General features: G+C 36.0%; 1 protein-coding gene and 1 pseudogene across 2 annotated transcripts in view; one reads left to right on the top strand and one right to left on the bottom strand.

Annotated features, from left to right (window-relative positions):
- The window catches only part of LOC132156835 (gastrula zinc finger protein XlCGF57.1-like), a 295,441-nt gene that overhangs the window by 70,956 nt on the left and 203,475 nt on the right, over positions 1-21,010 (bottom strand). The window lies entirely within an intron of this gene.
- Positions 13,500-16,195, top strand: LOC132144342 (erythroblast NAD(P)(+)--arginine ADP-ribosyltransferase-like; annotated as a pseudogene).

Consider the following 21,010-nt stretch of genomic DNA (forward strand, 5'->3'; position numbering starts at 1 on the left):
GATTGTTTGTTCTACTCATATGTGATTGTTTGTTTTTATATTTATGCTGCGACATGCTTCAATACACAGCCACAACACTAGATGGCGTTATAAGCAACTGTAGCAAGGCTATTCACCTAATGATGTGTGGGTCGTCTAATAATCCGCGGGTTGAGGCAGGTAAAGAAATTGGCACTTTATTTGTGGGGCGGGTTGGGGCAGGTCATTAAACACCAAAATAACATAAAAAATCAATGTGTGTTGCGTGCAATTCCCTATAGCCTATATTAAATACTATATCGGATACATTGTATTTAAGAGTTAAAGGGATAGTTCACCTAAAAATGAAAACTATGTCATTAATAACTCACCCTCGTGAGACCTCCGTTCGTCTTTGGAACAGAGTTTAAGATATTTTAGATTTAGTCCGAGAGCTCTCAGTCCCTCCATTGAAACTGTGTGTATGGTATACTGTCCATGTCCAGAAAGGTAAGAAAAACATCATCAAAGTAGTCCATGTGACATCAGAGGGTCAGTTAGAATTTGTTGAAGCATCGAAAATACATTTTGGTTCAAAAATAGCAAAAACTATGACTTTATTCAACATTGTCTTCTCTTCCGGGTCTGTTGTGAGAGAGTTCAAAACACAACAGTTTAGTGATATCCGGTTCACGAACGAATCATTCGATGTAACCGGATCTTCTTGAACCAGTTCACCAAATCGAACTGAATCGTTTGAAACTGTTCGCGTTTCCAGTAAACATGAAATCCACAAATGACTTAAGCTGTTACCTTTTTTAATGTGGCTGACAATCCCACTGAGTTCAAACAAACCAATATCCAGGAGTAATTCATGTACTCAAACAGTACACTGACTGAACTGCTGTGAAGAGAGAACAGAAGATGAACACCGAGCCGAGCCAGATAACGAACAATAGACAATATACCATACACACACATTCAATGGAGGGACAGAAAGCTCTCGGACTAAATCTAAAATATTTTAAACTGTGTTCTGAAGATGAACGGAGGTCTCACGGGATTGGAACGACACGAGGGTGAGTAATTAATAGAGTTGTTTCGATTCTGATACTAGTATCAAAAATATCACCGATACCACAACAAATTTTGGCATTCGGCATCGGTGAGTACATGAACCCATATACCGATCCGATACCATTTTCAAGACCTAGTTATGACCGCCAGCTTTGCCTAACCGCTGCACTGTTCTTCTTCGCTGCTCAGAATGCATTGCAAACACAGGAAGTTGTGCTGTGTTGCCACAAGCAACCCCTGTTTAGAGCAGCGAAGAAGAAATGAAAACGCGTTAGCAGCACTGATCTATATATGACTGGATCGCTCATCGCGTTCTAAACTGCCAACAGACAGTGAAGCCTCTTCTATATTATAGATCAGTGGATAGCAGTATGTCCGCTGTTTAGCAGTATTTCAGACTCGACCAACCAGACAGTAAAATGGTGACTAGGGATGCCACAAGTACTGCCACTTCACTACCAAGTCGGTGCTGAAAATGTAAAAATGTGATGAAACCAGCGTCTCTGTAGTTCCGGTAGTAAGTTACCGACTCCCAAGTATATTCGGTACCCGCAGCTGCGTTCAGTCACTTCCGTGTTAGTCTAAGCGCTGGGCTCCAAACTGTAGCCAAATATATACTAGGGTCTGTAAATATTAAACTGCAAAATACTATTTAAATATTACTCCTGCAATTCTACATCTCTGTGGGTGACGGGCGCAGATGCGCGGGATCTCGCTGTTTTGTAGTATCTGCCGTGTGTGAGGACACAAACGCATAAACCGTCACTTCATGAGAATTTACCGTTTCATTTGAAAAAACTGTCATATCATAAACACAGACACTCAAAGATCTTCATTGCAACCCCTTCAAAATAAATGTTCGGTTTAACTGAGTAAATTGACAATATATTAAGCTACTGTTGTAGCCTACAGTAGATTTAGCTAAGTCTCTATGTAGTAATAATAATACGTCTCTATTAATAATTATAATTATGCCTAGATGGTTGCTTGTTTTTTACTTGTTTTGTTGTAAAGAGATTATCTGATTAAGGCCATCCTTAAAAATATTTTGGTGTGCAGTAACAGTAATTTTTTTAAAAAAAAAAGGGTCGGTAGGTCGGTCTATATTTTTTTTCAAGTTTCATTGTAAAAAAAAAAAAAGTAAATTTTTGTGATGGTGATGAAGTAGGTATGAATTTAAACAAATTAGCATATCGTGACGTCACTGACTGGGTCTTCATTACCCGTGCCTTCGGGCGCATCATTGCAAACCTCCTTTTGATGCAGGCTATATAGACCACAAACAAATTTAAATCTTTGTCAAAAACATGTTTATTGCATGAATTTCAGGTGAGAAAAAAAAAAAATGAGGTACTGTTTTACTTGCATCCACCGCTACGTGTCAATGCAACCTACAACCTACAAACAGTTTACTTCGCTTTCTTGGGTTGTCACTTTTGTGAAAAAAATCCTGTTTGATTTGAGTGACAAGTGTTCATTGAATCGATTGTAAAATGTCTAAATAAGTTTTATATGGTAAAAGACACAAAATATAGGTGAATCCACGGACAATAGGCAGGGGGAATGTAAAGATTCAATATATTGGTAAAGACCAATATTTCTGATGATTTATTGGCGTGAAGTTACGTGCACAAATGACAAACAGGAGTGCAACATTTTCGAAAAACAATAAGCAGAGTGGACTGCCATAATGCGATTTTCTAGGGCTGTCAAAACAAACCGTTTTTCGAATATTCGTCGAATTTAAGATAAAAATCCACATTCGAATGAAAAAACGTTACATTTGAATTTTAGGTGTGCATTAAGGAAGCTGCCTTATGAGCCCCGGTTCACAGTCCGTGTTCCATTGCATCTCGCCACGTGCACAACTGTGTCTACACAACTTTCAAAGGTGGACGAGAGAGCCGCATGTTTAGAAAGACATGTAAAATTAATGTATTTAATTTAATTTTCTAAAAATATCTCGAGACTTTATGTTGGGCTTTTGTTCCCCATCCCACTGCATCTCATTTTTTTAGATGAAAAAATGTATTCTGTGTGACTGGTTTTCCATCCTTTATATTTATTTAACAATCATGCATACATGACACTGTTTTGTTTATAGTTCTTTAAGCAACTTAATTAATAATAATTGGTTCATAAACATTATTTTAAATATTATGTTGTTTTTTCACAGTCATGTATTCTAATTCTTTGAATAAACGTGCAGTAATATTTAGCTCAATGCGCTATCTTGAGCCTCAGAAGAGAAGCAAAAAGCTTTTCTTCACCCTAACTGAAATTATGCATTTTAAATTCGAATACAATTCGAATTTTGATCATATTTAAGTAAAAAAATTTGAAATTTAGTTTTTCAGCTATTTTTCAGCCCTAGGCGATTCTAGCCCGAATCTGTATCTGTATGCATGAGACTGTCTGAATACCGGCAGAATTCACATTTCTGTTGTAAAAAGAGAAACATTGCGCAGAAGTATTATTTGCTGTTATGCGGGTGTGTCCTGGCTCAATAGAAAACTAAAGGGTGCCCAAGCTGCAGTTGCTCTGTGACGCCTGTTAAAAAAAAAAAAAAAACCTGGACGCGCTCCGAGAGAAGGTCGTTAAAATAAATTTCCTATTTTCATTTTCGAAACTTGTGTTGGTTGATTCGTGCTTGATTCGTGCCATAGATTTTCAAACATAAAGTGACAGTCGACACGGTCACGGTTTTAGACTAGACGTCAGAAGGGATGGGAAAAGATCTGGGCACAGTTTTTCCAGAACTTCGTGCCAAGTTAAAGCGGTGTCGAGCTGTTTTAATAATAATAATAATAATACATTTTACTTGTAATGCGCTTTTCTTAGACCCAAAGCGCTACAGTAATAAAGTAATAAATAAAGTAAAACAAAACACCAAAAGCAATACAACAATTCATTATAGAAAGACAGTCTTGAATAAATGTGACTTAATCAACTTTTTAAAATCATCCAACGTTGGTGCATTTCTGACGTGCAGAGGAAGTACATTCCATAGCTTAGGGGCTTTATATGAAAAGGCTCTTTCCCCCATGGTCTTTAGCTTGCATGATGGCTGGTTAAGTGAAAGAGAGTTAGTAGAGCGAAGAGAGCGTGATGGAATATAAGGGCTGATGAGTTCACAAAGATACTCAGGTGCAGTCCCATGAAGTGCCTTGTATGTTAAAGTAAGAATTTTAAAATCAATTCTCGCATTTACGGGAAGCCAGTGTAATTGTGAAAGAACCGGTGTAATGTGTTCACGAGGAGAAGTACAAGTGAGCACACGAGCGGCAGAATTTTGTATATACTGAAGCTTGCTCAACGATTTAGCTGGAAGGCCAGAGAACAAGGCATTACAATAATCTAACCTAGTTGTTATGAAGGCATGTATAATCCTTTCTGTGTCTGCAAAAGAGAGAAAAGGTCTAAGTCGAGCTATGTTTCTCAGGTGGAAAAATGCAGTTTTAGAGATGTGTTTTATGTGTGCTTCAAATGATAATTGTGAATCAAAAATGACACCAAGATTTCGCACCTGTGAAGTGGGGATTACCGTGCAGGAATCAACAATCAAACTGATCTTTTGAATTTTAATCTGATTTTTTAATCTTAATTTTTGAATCTGATTTTAATGAATTTTTTAGATGTATTATGGTGCCCGAACCCGTATGAATATGAGACGAAGCGAATGCACAGGCCATAGTGTGACATCCATCAACCAATAGTGTAAACATAGATGACGTCACAGGTTTTTTTTTTTTTATTAAAGAAGATAGCCTTCATTTGTATGTAGGCCTAGGCAATTTATATATTCAGAATACTTACTTAAATATAATTAATAGTATTTTATTCCTTTTGTATCAGTTGTTTGAAGAGTAAAAAAAAAATTGGTCGGTCTTAACGCAAATGTACAATCGGCAAGTCGGTCGGACTAAAAGCAAAAAAATAAAAAATAATTCAGTCAGTGCTAAATTGACAGGGTCGGTCGGGTTACGGCAAACAAGGATATTTTTAAGTATGGCCTAATATAGAATTTTTTATATTCCTAGACTTATTTGTTGCAGTTTTTTATACAGTTATATTACAGATAAAGATACACACCCAGGTATCGGATCAGTACTCGGTATCGGCCGATACCCTGAGCCCAGGTATCGGAATCGGTATCGGGAAGAGAAAAAGGGTATCGGAACATCTCTAGTAATTAATGACATAATTTTCATTTTTCGATGAACTTACCCTTTAAACGCACATGAATGCCACCACAAAGTCGTAATTATGATTGGGAAACTAAGAATTTTCTTTAAGCTCTGAGTTTATGAGTTAGGGGTGTGTCAACGAGTAAGATGACAGAAACAATGGCTTGATAGATGTAACGTCTGTTGTTGACAGCATTTTTTTGAGTTGAAACTGATATATAGGATTGCAATATTACAATTAACATTTACAATTAAGACGTTTTTAGGCAATACAAATTAATGGCTTTATAATTATAAATTAAAAAAAAAAAAACGCAAAAGACACCTGATGCAAATACTTTGCTATTCATTTTCTATAAGCAGTTAACAAAACCTGTTGTATTTTCTTGTAATTTATTAAAAGAAGGTTCACCACCATCTTGTGCCGACTAAACTGACTTGAATGCACCCGACTTCGTAATTATGACATGTCAACTCGTAAGTACAAACTTCCCAGGAGGACTTGAACGCAGCATTAGAATTGTGTTAGCTGTTTGGATGATTTGTAAATAACTTAGTTTAACAGTTTGGCCTATATATATTGTGTACTTAAATTGATATAGCAGATATAAATATACAGTGCTTTAAGTGGGCCGGTACGCACCGGTACTCAGTACCGCCACTTCCAAATATAGCTCTTGAGCGTACCGCCACGTCTCCGTGCGCCAAGAACATGCTTTTAGCATACCGGTACGCTCATTTGGACATCTGTTTTAATAGAGGTTTTAATGTTTTGCACTGCTGCTTTTCAGAGCGCCCTTCACAATGCAAGCTTCCTAATTCGTCCCACCGAGAGCAGAGACTACATTACCCATACACTCTTGAGTTTTACAAGCGAATGCGTCACTTTTTGCCGCTGTCAGTAACAACTGGTAATTTAACTGGCTTCAGACTCTGAGTACTAAAACAACACGGTCAGAATCAGATGACTCGCTGGCCGACACCCCACCAAGCCTGAATAATATTGCTGCAGATCAGACGCAAGATAATGAAGTAATGCAGTAGCTCTTTCAGGTAGGGTGACCCGAAAAATTCGGGACAGTCCCAAAATCTAAACTGTTGTCCCAAATCCGGAATCTGGCTCTTAATGTCCCGAAAATTAGACTAAAGCAAAATCTTGAGTAGTTATTGTCTGATAAACATTAAAAACTGTCTGAGGAGGTTGAGTCGTCCTGCAACCAGCCCCCACCGGCTGCTCATTGGCTGCAGCATCTTTTTTCTAAGATCTAAAAAAATTACAATTACAAAAATTTACAACACTGTTTTTTTTTTTACAATGACATTTGAGTTCATGATTTTAATGTTGTTTCTTGTGGCAGACTAAAGAGTAATGACAGACGGTGGATCTTTGAATAAAAATGTGTTCATTTAAGGTTTGAAATTCATTATCTTTTATTATAGGCTACGAAGTCTAATATCATAAGCCCCCCATCCCGTCACCCAAGACACGCTGCAGATTATGGACATTGAAGACCATAAGCAGGTATTGTGACTAACGTTACGTAAAATATGTATGTATTTTTATTATAACTGCACTGATATTTAAATGATAAATTCAAACTTTTAATATGTTTTTAATATCAGTGTTCCATAAGAATGAGCCTTGGTTAAAACTCCTAACTGATTATGCTTGACTGTAACAAAGCTGGTCATCATTTCAAAACCTGCTCTTATATTTTAAAAATGTTATTCATTTTTATTTTTACCTGTAATCCAAAAAATGAAATGCAATGAAAAAATTTGGTTTAATTACCAATTTACTGCACATAACAATGGATCTATGAGGGTAACTGCAGTGTCCACTACCATGCATTACATATCAACATTTTGTCATTGTGGAAAAAAACTAATAAACAAAAACATTCTGTGTAAACTTTGTGTTACAGAAAGTTCAAGTCTGGGTGGGCAGAAATTACATTTTCGTGACCTGGTGACCTGCAAACCCAAAGGATCACTTTCCTGTAAGGTTTTTGTTTTTATTTGTTTTTACTAAAGTGTGTGGGTACGTGGTTGTGTGGATAAATTATGTTCATATTTTAAAGGTGAACATTTGCAACAGTGATATGATAGAGCACTTGTCCCTAAAATCGCTACAGGAGTATGATCAGAGACTGTCCTAAATGACATAACGGTGATACTTTTCTGTAGACATCTCACATAACTGTGACCACATCTGCTTTTAATTTAAAAGACAAAGGCTGTCAAATAACTCTGGCGTATTTACCTTTACGGCAAGTAACATGTTACAAGTTAAATAATCAACATGGAAGTGTAATCAATTACAATTTGATTTTTGTGCTCCCAGACTACTAAACATGGTCATTAAACACACTACACTTTATAGACTCTGTAGGGTTACCCAATAAACTCTCTGCACACTGCACTTTTTTAACACAACCTAACTAAGCAACTCATCCTCACTGCACATTGCTTGCACAGTCTAAAAATAGTATGCCAGACCTACATTCATTGCTTGTTGTTTGTCATATAACTTGTACATAATAAAATCTTGAATCTTGAATGATGTAGAGTGTTACCTGTGATTGAGTTGGAGTTAAAAAGGAGTTAATGCTTGTATTACTATTTTTTTATTATTATTAAATGTTTATTTGTTAAATTTACTTACATGTATTCCAGTGATTGGAGTTGAATTTACCTTATTTTAACACAAGCCTCTTATAAGAACAAAATAAGTAGAAAAAAATTGTACCAGTAAAGCTAATTTAAAAAAGGGTCAGGGGTGTGTGTTTGCGATCGACTCTGAGGGGGTGTGTGCGGGACGCGACCTACTTCGCTCTCTACTGTGCAGACTCTGGTCCCAAATCAGCCGTGCCCTATTGAGACAATGGCGGCTTTACTTTCCTCAATGGAAGTGAATGAAGGTGCTTTGTCAATTTTTTTGACAATGTTTTTTTACAGTCTATGGTTTGCACCAACTTAGATGCACTGAAAAATAAAGCTGAATGCAGCACTGACATCATTTTATATAGGATCTATCTATCTATCTATCTATCTATCTATCTATCTATCTATCTATCTATCTATCTATCTATCTATCTATCTATCTATCTATCTATCTATCTACAGAGAGAGGTAGAGGGAGAGAGAGATTTGATTAATGGTAAGATTTAAATGTGTAGCACTGGTTTTAGCCTGATGCTAATTTCACTCACCTTCCGTATTTTCTCAAAGCTTTTTCTTCCGTTTATCTTGTAGTTGAGGAGTTGAAGCTTTTGTCATTAGATTCGGGTATAAACAGGGTATAAAAGTGAGATTGTTTAAGTATTTCTATTTAAAGACCTTAAACACTGATCTGATGGGACTTTTCTTCCGTGCTGAGATTCTGCGATCAGAAGCTACTCAACTTTCACTTTCTGTTTCATGTATACCCCACCCTATCTCTGATGTTTTAAAGAAAACTACCATTTTAAATGGTACAGCTCCAATAAAAATGCATTTTTGGATATGAAAAAAAAACTCTCTACAAATTTATGTAGCCTCCTCTTTTAAAGATGCCATTTCTGTCCCAGATAGCAAGGTGACATTGATTCAATGTTGAAATTCCATCAGAATCATCATTTTGCTTGAGGTGGAAAATTCAGTGCTAAATTACATTGGATAAATGTTGACAATTCAATGCTTTTCAGTGTTGAAAAGACTGACATTGAATTAATGTTAGTTTCTGGCCTGTATTTCCCCCGTGGTGGAATTTAGACTGACAATCCCTCATTCAACACTCTAATGAAAATGCTAATAAATTTGGTACATTTTTGTGAAATGTATTTCACTAATGATCCTTCCTTTCAATTTTCATGTTTTTATTTTGTATTAGTTGTTCACGAAAACGTGATAATTTAGGGTTGTACTTTATTTGTGTAAATTTTGGAAAAGAGTTTTATATTAAGTTTGCGTTGTGACGTCATATCTGTTCAGCCAGCGCTGCAGTGTTGCCAGACGTACGATAATTATCGTATTTGTACGATAATTATCGTATTTGTATGATAATTTTTACCTTGGTACGATGTACGATCAATAATGAAAAAAATCCCGTAATGTACGATAATTTCAGAATTTTATGAAAATTCAAATGATGGTAGTTGCAGTCATAGGGCTTGTTTACTCATACACGAAATCGGCTCATTACAGACACTCTAAATGCGTTCGTGTGCACCTCAGAGTGTGTTAAGAATGCTGGAGGGTGCCCTGCTTTAAAGCCAACGAGCAATAGTTGTGGTACATGACAGCAAGATCCCCTTCAACATCTGGCAACACGCAGCATTCCAATGACAGCGGCTCAGATGTGGAGTTAACTGCACCACGCAGAAACAAATAAATTCCTTCTTCACTGGACGCGACAAGGCAAGTGTTAAAAATCATTTTAATATGTTAATATGCGCCGCGTCGCAGACAGTAACTGAAAATAAAGGGATAGTATTTTGTCTCACTGCTTCCGTCCAACAATACGCCTAGTTATCTATTGTGGTAATTTGCAGGTCGTGTCAAAATGTTGTTGGTTTAGAATATATAAATAACTCTTTTGACTCATGTACGATAATTTTCTTCCAAATACGATAATTTTGAACTTCAGGTACGATACTTTGACATTTCCAATCTGGCAACACTGCCGCGCTGCGTCCTCAGACCGCAATGAGCACGCTGAGGAGAGGTGAGCAGTTAGTGGTGCTCCTCCAATATAAGGTACTTAATATAACAAAATATTGTTGTTAAGAGTGTTACAAACGTACTGGAAAGTGTTTTATGTGTGGATGGATGACATTTAATGGTTTATGGTTTGAGTATGTGTGTGCGTCAGTAGAACACAGTGATTTTAGTGAATCAATTAACTGGTGTTTAATCTGTCCAGGTGGAAAAATCACAGAACGAAAAGATTTCTCGTTGTACTCTCTCTGCTCCATCCAGCACCTGCATGCTCCATTTGAATAAACCCTCCATCATCAGCAGTTCCCGTGATCCCGTGATAACACAATGCAGATCAAAACCGTGCCATAGACAGGGCCAGTTACATGAGAACTTTTTTAATTATGTAAACTCATCACCACTAGCACCAAAAAAAATTAAATAAATAAATAAAAATCAGCTTGCTGAGTGTGTGGAAAACAATATATATATATATTATATAATCCCCCACGTGGGGTGCATTATTGTGATTGGCTGAAACAATGGAGATATCTGATTGGTTGCAGATCATTCCCTGTTTAAAAAAAGGCATTTGTGCTGATCAAATGCAGTGAAGTTCACAGACCGCAAGCATTTGTAAATCAAGATATATGTGTGTGTGCATCAGAAATACATTTCTGAATCTTGTCCTGTGCATTTGTGAATCTTGAGCGCATTTGTAAATGTTGTTTGCATTTCTGAATTGTGTGTGTATTTCTGAATTTTGTATGCATTTGTGAATCTTCTGTGCTTTTTACATTTTGTGTGTGCATTTGTGAATTTTGTGCGCATTTGTGTATCCTGTGTTTGTATTTATGAATCATGTGTGTGCATATGTGAATGTAGTGTGTGCATTTATCTTTATTGAGACTCTTTTGGCTCCATAAAAATGTGCTGTAATCTATGTGGAAGCCGACACCACAGTGCTGTATGTTAAAAAAGAGAGACACGTACTTCTGACACTGATGATAACAAGGACAATGTAGTTTCTTCCTTTGCTTCTCATTCAGTAAAGTTACAGCTCGCTAAACAGAACAACACTGTACTGCTGCAGACTGTAAGAGCGTTTGCAGAAGGACCTGGTGGATATAGAAGCATTTTTCACGACATTTTAATTTATTGAGATGCACCTGTATATTAGTGCTGGGCTAAAGATTACTTGATTGCCTGCGTTTTAATCGCATTAAACACAAAATTCAATAATGCATTAAAAAGTTGTGAATTGTGCACTTTTTTCATTTAAATGTACTGCTAAATGAACAAAACAGCAATTACATTTGGTTTGCAAACACTTTGAACAAATGAGCTGCTTTTTTACAGCAGTAGGCCTATTCCTTCATAGGAGGATAGCAATTAAAATATTGCTTGTAAGTCTCAACTTAAACATTAATGTAATCAAATTAAATATAAAACCAAATGTATTTGCCACTGGTAGGGACTTGTGTGTGCGGGATGTGGGAGAATAATATCCTGTTGCTACATGATCACAGGCACAGTCACACATAGTCGAGACAGACTATCTGAAGAAAGAAATATATCTTTCCAAAATTTGTTTTTGAAAAGAAGTGTAGACAATGCCAAGAAACCAGAAGATAACTTGTTTAAACAGTTCTTGTTGAACGTGCATTCAATTGCCATTTATTTGTACACTGATAAATTACAGCTGAAAACAACAACTACTACATGACTAAATCCAGATATGAAGCATGAGAAAAAAGCCTAGTGGGAACCAAAAACTGGTTTATTTAAGAATATGCATGCATGCAGTTTCATATCCTGATGATGAGATTCTAAGAATATCTAAATATATCTGACTGGATTATTGGAAATCTTCTTGTTATAACTCCTTAGAAACCTCATGAAAGAAAACAAAAGGTTTCACTTCATTTTGATGGTTCTGTTAACTTCAGTAACATTGCACCTACATATCTAGCTCTCATTAGGGAGTTAATAGAATATTGGTAGACTGTTAGGGTTAGAATAAGTTGACATGCACTTATGTGCAAAGCTATTTATAATCAGTAGAATGTCTTATGGGAGACCATCACAATAAAGAGTTATCAGATATTATTCAGAAAGTCAACTTATAGTCTAATGAGAGTTAGTTGACATATAGATGCAAAGTTAATTATTGTGAACAGAATGCTCAAAAAGGACCATCAAAATAAAGTGTTACCGAAAAGAAGATTTAACAAAGAATATGGCACCCAACTCCTTACTGCTTCTCAGTAACAATAAGGCTTCAACACATTAACTTCTGCTGCCATCACATCAGAGGCCTTTACCATGAAGCTGGATTAGCTGGCTGGCAAGGTTAAGATTCAGTTTATTTTGCACCAATCTTGGGTTTTAGCTACCCTGAATGTGGCTTTCCCTTTAGCAGCGTTCATTGGCATAGTAACTTACACTCCACGGCTAACCTGCTCCAGGACAGGTTATGTTCTGGGTTAGAGATCTCAAACTGAAGCTGGACCAATCAGATGTGAGAGAAGTGACACATGTCTGACGCAAAAAAGTCACTCCCCCAGTTTCTTTCTCAAAATTGAATGTCACTATATAATTAAATGTATATATATATATAAAAAAAGCAATAAAAAATGGTCTGGCTTTAGTGATAAAACTTAGAAATATTTTAGATTATATAATTATATGATTTATATTATTAATCCATTACACACAAGGACTCTCAGTTTAACAATTATTTTAGTAGCATTTATTTTAAATGAATAATAATATATACAGACTATATGTAATTATTAATAAGCTGTAGAATCAATAGATAACACTTTAAAAATGACTACATGTTTGAGTTTCTATCACTATAAATGATCAACTATATAAACTAACTTCACAAGTTGTGACTGCACTGACAGAGCAAGATCATGTTTGTCACTCACATACAATGGTTCGGACACCCGCAATTAAGAACCTCAGATAGAATCAAGTGAACAAAAAGAAGGCATTAAATCACTCAAGAACTCAGCAGAGGAGGATTTAACAAGCCCAAAAGCAGCTTCACTTATTATTCACCAGATTGACTTTATTTCTGTCATTTACAGAAGTTATTGAAAATTTAAACAGGTTTAGATGTTGATGTTAGATGATGTTTTATTGAAAAAAAAACATAGTCTGGTTATTTTTTATGTTTGCATTATCTGAGCTCTAAACCCTTGTTTGTTTGATTTTTAACTTGCTTCTGTGCTGTGACTTTTTTTTAAGAGATAATGTGATCAGATGAAGATACGTGCAGTTTCACATCCTGATGCAGAGATTCTAAGGAAATTTAAATATATCTGAGTAATGGAATAGTCTGTGGTTAAAAGAGTCATGACAGCGGAAATTAAATATTTAATAATTTTACAAGATTGTAGATTCATTAAAAAAAAATAAAAAATATTGTACCACGTGTTCTAGCTATAACTTCGCAGAAGAATTGCACACATTTTATTTTATTTTTGATATATATACATATATTGTGTGATATACAAAGAACTCCTCAGCTTCCTCATCTGTTGGTTTAAATACTGCTGTTGTCATTGCTCCTCTTGTCAGTGCTCCTGAGCTCCTGAAGAACCTCAGAAAAAAGTCAACAATAATAACAGCTTATTAGGTGGGTAAAATAAAAGGTACGTATCACAGCGATCTTATGAAAGTATGTATAGTACGCCAAATAAAAACAAAAACTTGTGGTATTGATACACAAAAGTTGACTTTGGCATGTATATGCTACGCAGTGGTTAGGATCAGGGTTGTGGGGAAGATGCGTATCACATGCACGGCAACAAATATTGTATCATATGCATGCAAAAAATGTGTATTGTATGCACACCAAACACATGCATATCATATGCATGCCAAAGTCAATTTTTGCGTATCAATAGCATGTTTTTGTTTTTATTTGGCAAACTATTTATACACATTTTCATGAGACCAGGCTCAACAGGTTGTATACATCAGTAAAAGATCACAGGTTTATCACTGTATGATAATTTTTTCCATTCATCTTAATATTGCTTTGATAGGTTTTACCTTTCTGTTTTTGGTTTTTGCTATGTCCCATTGTTTTTATTACTATTTATTTTATTTTTAAATTGTTTTGCGATCTAGCACAACATTTGAATGTAAAAATATATTAATATTTTTAGTTTGCAAATCTATGCACCTCTTCCTGCTGAAAATATATTAGTGAAATGCTGTTTTGTTCAGCATCTGCTCTTCACTAGATCTACTGGAGAGATTGGACTGCATCAAGATGCTGCTGATGATTGAAACTCTTCTTCTCATTTCAGCTACTCTACGGGTGAGCTTGACTTCTATTATCAATATTGCAGACATGTATACTGATGATTGATCATTATGATTTCTGTTGCTGCAGGATCACACAGCTTCTGTCGCTGATGGACAGATATTTCCATTGGATATGGCTCTAGATTCTGTTGATGACATGTATGTTGGTTGCAAAAAGAGCATGGATTGTTTGGTGGAAACAGTATTGCAAGTTGAACTTAATAACTCACCTGAATTCAGAACGGTTTGGCAGGATGCTCAGCGTAATCATGAGCCTCTGGAAGATGACCTGAAAGAGAATCATTCAGTTGCTATTTATGTTTACACTAACTCACGTTATGAGCTATATAAGCATTTTAATAATGCTGTCCGTAGTGATAAACAAAAATACAAAGACAGGACATATACATGGTATTCACTTCAGTTTTTGCTAACAGAAGCAATACAGATTCTGAAGGAAACACAAAATGGATGCAAGTCAACTTATCGTGGAACAAAAATTGATTTCAATACGAATGTTCTGAACGAACAGGTTCGATTCGGCTCATTTACATCCTCCTCTCCTAATAGTACAGTAGCAGAACATTTTGGAACAAAGTCTTGTTTTAAAATCACAACTTGTGAAGGTGCTGATCTGACAAAATATTCTACTTTTCCGAATGAGACAGAGGTCCTGATTCCTCCATATGAGGTGTTTAAAGTTAAAGAAATCAAGACGAGAAGTGTTCAGAAAGATCTCTGGTGTGAAACTGTATTTGTGTTGGAAAGTATTGGAGTAAGAAGTGACCTGAACTGTGATCTGTTCAGGAGACCAAACACGTCAGGATTGGCCATGGCATATAGTCGAAGGTATGTTAAAAAAGAGAGTACTAAAGATGAAGACAAACAGCCGACTTGTCCTTTGAAAATATGCACAGACGTACTGAAGGATCTTGGAGCCACAGAGAAGCAACTAAAAGCTCTGGAAATCAGACTTGCTAACAGTGAAGCTCAGATTGAGCAAATCAAAAAGGAAAACCAAGGTGAGACTATAATGTTTGCTGTAATATCATATACACTGAAGAACAATTGGTGTAGGATTTATTTTGTAATTATTGATGAAATTCCCTAGCAATGTCTGATTAAAAACCTTTTCAAATGGCATGCATCACATTGAATTAAATGTGAAAATTTTGAACTATATAAACTGAAATAGCATTTTCCTTTAAAACGCAGTCCAACAATCTTGGTTTTATATAATAATAATAAAAAAAGTGTTCCAAAAAATATTATATATCATTTGTCTGCGTTGCTACGGAGCCAGATTTCAACATTTTAAGAAGATATATGTTCTCTGTAGACAGGCCAAAGGTGGCGTTTTCAGCTTCATTAGGATCAAATGGTTTCTTTGCACCAGTTCAAGCAGATTCAACACTGGTTTACAAGAATGTCTTCATTAATGTTGGTAATGCCTACAACAAGCGAACAGGTATTGTCAATACATGCTGCTGAAAATAATACCAACACACTTGTATAATTCATGTCTACAGCTATTAAATAGAGAACTGTCTCTCTCTTTAACAGGGATTTTCACAGCACCAGTATGAGGAATTTACTATTTCAGTTTCTTCTACCATTGTGGAACTAATCATGGATCATAATTAGACTTGTATAGAAATGGAAAGCCAGAAGCATTGACACTACCCCACGTGAGTGAACAGTCTCCAGAGAACGGAGGCAATGGTTTAACACTGCTGTTGGAGAAAGGGGATCGAGTCTACATGGTACTCCAAAAGAACAAATGGATCTGGGATACAGAAAATGTCACAGTGTTTAGTGGTTTTCTTATCAATGCCATGTAAATAAATACACCCTGGGAACAAACATAACAGTTAAGCAGCATGTTATGGGCTTACAGGTTAAGGTGAAATACCAGGATACTTAATCCAGTCTTTGTTTGATGTGAATAAAACATTGCAACATCAAAACAACCAGTATCAAATTACTTATTATTATTATTATTATTATTATTATTATTAGGGGTTCAATTATTAGGGGTTCAAGTGCTCAAACCCTGTTCTTGGGTCATTTCATGTCAATTCAACCAGAGGTCACTGGCAAAAAATGTTTATTTTGCTAATATATATATATATATATTTTTTATATAAGAAAGATAAACATGTATATGACAAGTGATGAAAGCCAATATATTAAATGTCATGGGTGATAATTACTAAGTAATCTAAGTAAGATGGCAGCATCATGTTATTTTTACACAGAGATTGGTATACTGAAAAAACTTTTGCATTCATCCAATTAAAATAAATAAATAAATAAATAAATAGTGCAATTGTTCACACCTATATTTTATAACTTGACCCAATGAAAAATAAATAACTTGCTGCCCTGAACAATATTTTCTATGTCTATGAAAACTATTTTATGAAACATGGCATAAAGTATTATTTTCTTGTTGAAGAAAGCCAATTAATTAAAATTCTATGTTTGATCTAAACAAAATGATATAGATTTAATCAAAACAAAAATTCTCATTTTAGAAATATGGGTAACACTTTCTATGTATTAATAATACATTATAAGGGTGTTCTTAAGGCATTATAATGAATGCATAATGCATTATAAAAACACCTTTTACTGTAATATGTATCATCTCACTAATATTCATAAAAACAGTTTTAATATATTATAAGGTTTACTTATTCTTGAAGAAGAAGATGGAGCACAGCTTGTCTTCATCATCCTGAAGGCTCTCTCAACAATGTTCTGTGCACGAGCATCATTGGTGTCGAATCACAGCTGTGCAGGATTGTGTTCAGGCTCTCTGTATGGAGTGATGAGGCAGATGTGTGCACTCACACAAGGACACACACCATCTCCCAGGATGTGTTTTCCTGCAGGTGGATACAGGCCTCCAGTGTAAATAGAGCTGTTCTTTAGCACCCTGGCATCATACACAGACCTGGGATACTCAACAAAGATATCAAGGTACTTCCCCTGGTGGTGACCTGCAGCTGAACACAATGAAACCGCTTCCTGTTGAAATAACATTGGGCTTCACTTGCTGGAGGTTCAGTTTGTATGTGACAGCCATCTATTGTCCCAGTTACCAGAAGAAAAGCTGCTTCCACTGCCTGTCATCTGTGGTGGAGAAGGCAATCAGCCTCCTCAAAATCCCCATGACAGACCTGCTCATTCTGTCCACAATGTCATGGAGCTCTTGCATGTCAAAGGCCAGTGACAACAGCCTGTATGATGCTGTTCACAGTCTGTAAATATGTAGTTTTTGTTTTTTAGAATAAAATTTTTTTTTTTCTGATAGATCTATATCTATATCTATCTATCTATCTATCTATCTATCTATCTATCTATCTATCTATCTATCTATATCTATATATATATGTGTGTGTGTGTGTGTGTGTATTGTCTACAATGTATATATTATGTATGTATTTATGTATATATTGGGATGTGTGTATATGTGTGTGTGTTTCTGTTTGTAGTACAAATGTAGTACCCAGTACGCAGTATGCGATTTAGGACGCAGCCCCTGGCTTTATTTGAAAAATATGATTCCCAAAGCACACAAACTTCCCAGAACACTGAGTGCCCTGTTGGTTACAGTGTTTTACTTTTTTTATATTATAATTTTATTAAATATTTATTTATTTCTGAAAAATACTTTTTTTTTTACACATAGTTTTTAATTTTTAATCTATTGTTAAATGATTTCAAATTTCTTAAATATTATTAATAATAATAATAATAATAATAAATTATATCTGCTTTATATCGGCTATCGGCCCCCAGATTTCCTAGATATCAGCATTGGTAGTCAAAAACCACATATCGGTCGACCACTAACACCAATGCCATTTGTAACTTTAAAGATGGTCACTAAATTTGCAAATATGGAACGTACAATGTCAAGATCCCATCACAAGGACAAAAATGGCTACTTTTTAGTCACCCCATTGCTTTACCTGCCCTTCGCCGTGATTTAGTCAAGTAAGACATGTTCCTAGATCAACATCATCTGATGATCCTGGATCAATATTATTGTCCAAAAATATAGATTTAACCCAATCCCTACCCCTAAACCTAACCCTAAACTTCATTTATTCCTAAAATTAGAGTGAACTGAGAGCAGATCAGTGCTATCTTGTTTGAGAAAATTATATAAACTCTACCTGAGGGTAATGCACTTGAGGATTTCTTATTTAACAAAATAACTAGATATATAAGATATTACTCATCAAACTCCAACTGACCATGTTACATTTGCTCAATTATTTTGCTAAATGTACCTAAGTAGATTTTACTTTAAATTCATGTGTGCAAAAACTTGCAAAATAAAAATTAAGTAAATCTACTTATTGTTTTTTTTTTCCAATCAAACAATCACGTGGTTTGATGACGCTAAGGAGCGTGGAATGATGGGGTTTGTTGTCTTCTACCCAACCGCTGACGGCCATAAATCAGATGGAAATATCAATCAAGGATTTAACGCAAGTTCAACGATTTGCGCAGTAGATTACATACAAAGTCAATTCAAAGACGCAATCAGACAATGGATCAGACGCGTCCTCGCGCGGGTGTAGAGACGCGTTGCCCCGCGTTTGGCGTTTATGCCCCATAATACTAATCTTGTTGATCGTTATAATAGCATACGTTTTCTGTAAAGATACAAATCAAAACAACTCACCTGTCGAGTAAAACACAAGCAAGATCGGCATCTCTTACTAGTTGAAGTTTGTCGCGAAGCTACATCCGCTTTTGTCCACGACACTGTTGTCATGTGGTTTCTACGTCAGTAAAGGTGGTAACAAAGGGTAACTAACATCATTGACAAGCGACTGCACTGCCCAACCTCACTGTTTGGAATGGGAATTTTCTCATGATTTACAAGTAGTTGAAAACATTAGAGATATTGTTAGTAATCAGCTGGACAAAATATATAACACTAGCCTAGTTGTTTTTGGATATTTTACTGCAAATATCTTACAAATTGAACCTTTAAGTCTAAAGTTCAGTGTTTTGTACAAATCGAAGCTGCCAAGGAAAACATGTACATATGTAATCTGTCAATATTGGATCAGTTTGTAAAACATTAAGGTAGCACAACAGTATTTTTTTTTTCAGAAACAGTCATATGCAGTTTTTTCTTCAACATCTTCTTTCTGTCATTGGCTAAATCGTTCATCACGTGTGAATTACAGAAGCATCCTATTTGTAACATACACATAAAAGCATCCACATACAGCACATGCATCTAACACACCTTAGCTAAAGCATTGAGAATGAGGTTAACAATGGAAGTTCTTCTGCTTTTATACAAATGTCTTGTATTCAGTTTGGCTGCCACAGGTTTGACCATGGCAACAGAAATGGTCATCTCTGAATTAAGTACTAAACAAGAAGACAAACAGCCGACTTGTCCTTTGAAAATATGCACAGACGTACTGAAGGATCTTGGAGCCACAGAGAAGCAACTAAAAGCTCTGGAAATCAGACTTGCTAACAGTGAAGCTCAGATTGAGGAAATCAAAAAGGAAAACCAAGGTGAGACTATAGTGTTTTTAAAGATGTGCTGTAATATCATATACACTGAAGAACTGGTATTGTTGATAAATGCTGCTGAAAATAATATAAACACACTTGTATAATTCATGTCTACAGCTATTAAATAGAGAACTGTCTCTCTCTTTAACAGGGATTTTCACAGCACCAGTATGAGGAATTTACGATTTCAGTTTCTTCTACCATTGTGGAACTAATCATGGATCATAATTAGACTTGTATAGAAATGGAAAGCAAGAAGCATTGGCACTACCCCACGTGAGTGAACAGTCTCCAGAGAGGAGAGGCAATGGCTTAACACTGCTGTTGGAGAAAGGGGATCGAGCCTACATGTTACTCCAAAAGAACAAATGGATCTGGGATACAGAAAATGTCACAGTGTTTAGTGGTTTTCTTATCAATGCCATGTAAATAAATACACCCTGGGAACAAACATAACAGTTAAGCAGCATGTTATGGGCTTACAGGTTAAGGTGAAATACCAGGATACTTAATCCATTTTATTATTTTCCTATTATTATTTTATGAAACATGGCACAAAGTATAATTCTCTTGTTGAAGAAAGCCAATTAATTTAAATTCTATGTTTGATCTAAACAAAATTATATAGATTTAATCAAAACAAATTCTCATTTAAGAAATATGGGTAACACTTTCTATGAAGCCTGTTGTTACAGAATACCACAGGAGGCTGAGGATAACAGAAAGACACAAGCACAAGTTTATTCAGCCACAAGCAGAGGAGCGGGTAGTGCTGGGTAGAGTGATTTAGTATGAGGCAGTGAGGAATGGATCCGTTGAAGAGGGGTGGAGACGCTGGAGAAGGAGGGTGTACCACACACATGCTCGATGACTGGGAGCTTCTGCAGATCGCTGGAGAGAGGTAAGTAGAGATAGAGTTAGTCCTTAGAGTTAGCATACAGGTAAGACCTTATTGCGAACGAGAACGGTCGCTGTCTGAGTGCGTGTGTGTGCTATTTGTAGTGCAGAGGTGATTGCTGATGGATGAGGGTCAGGTGGCAGTGATCAGTATTCAGGTGAGGTGCACTATGATTGGAAGGAGGTGGAACCTGGCATGTCTGTAACAGTACCCCCCCTCCCCACAGCCCGCTCCTGAGGGCCGAGGACCCCGACGACGTGGTGGAAGTCCTCTTCCTCTTGGAGCTGGTCTGTTGGGATGACTGGAGTGGAAGGTGTCTAGCAGGTTT

Source organism: Carassius carassius, chromosome 1 (assembly GCF_963082965.1).
Source record: "Carassius carassius chromosome 1, fCarCar2.1, whole genome shotgun sequence".
Classification (NCBI taxonomy): Eukaryota; Metazoa; Chordata; class Actinopteri; order Cypriniformes; family Cyprinidae; genus Carassius; species Carassius carassius.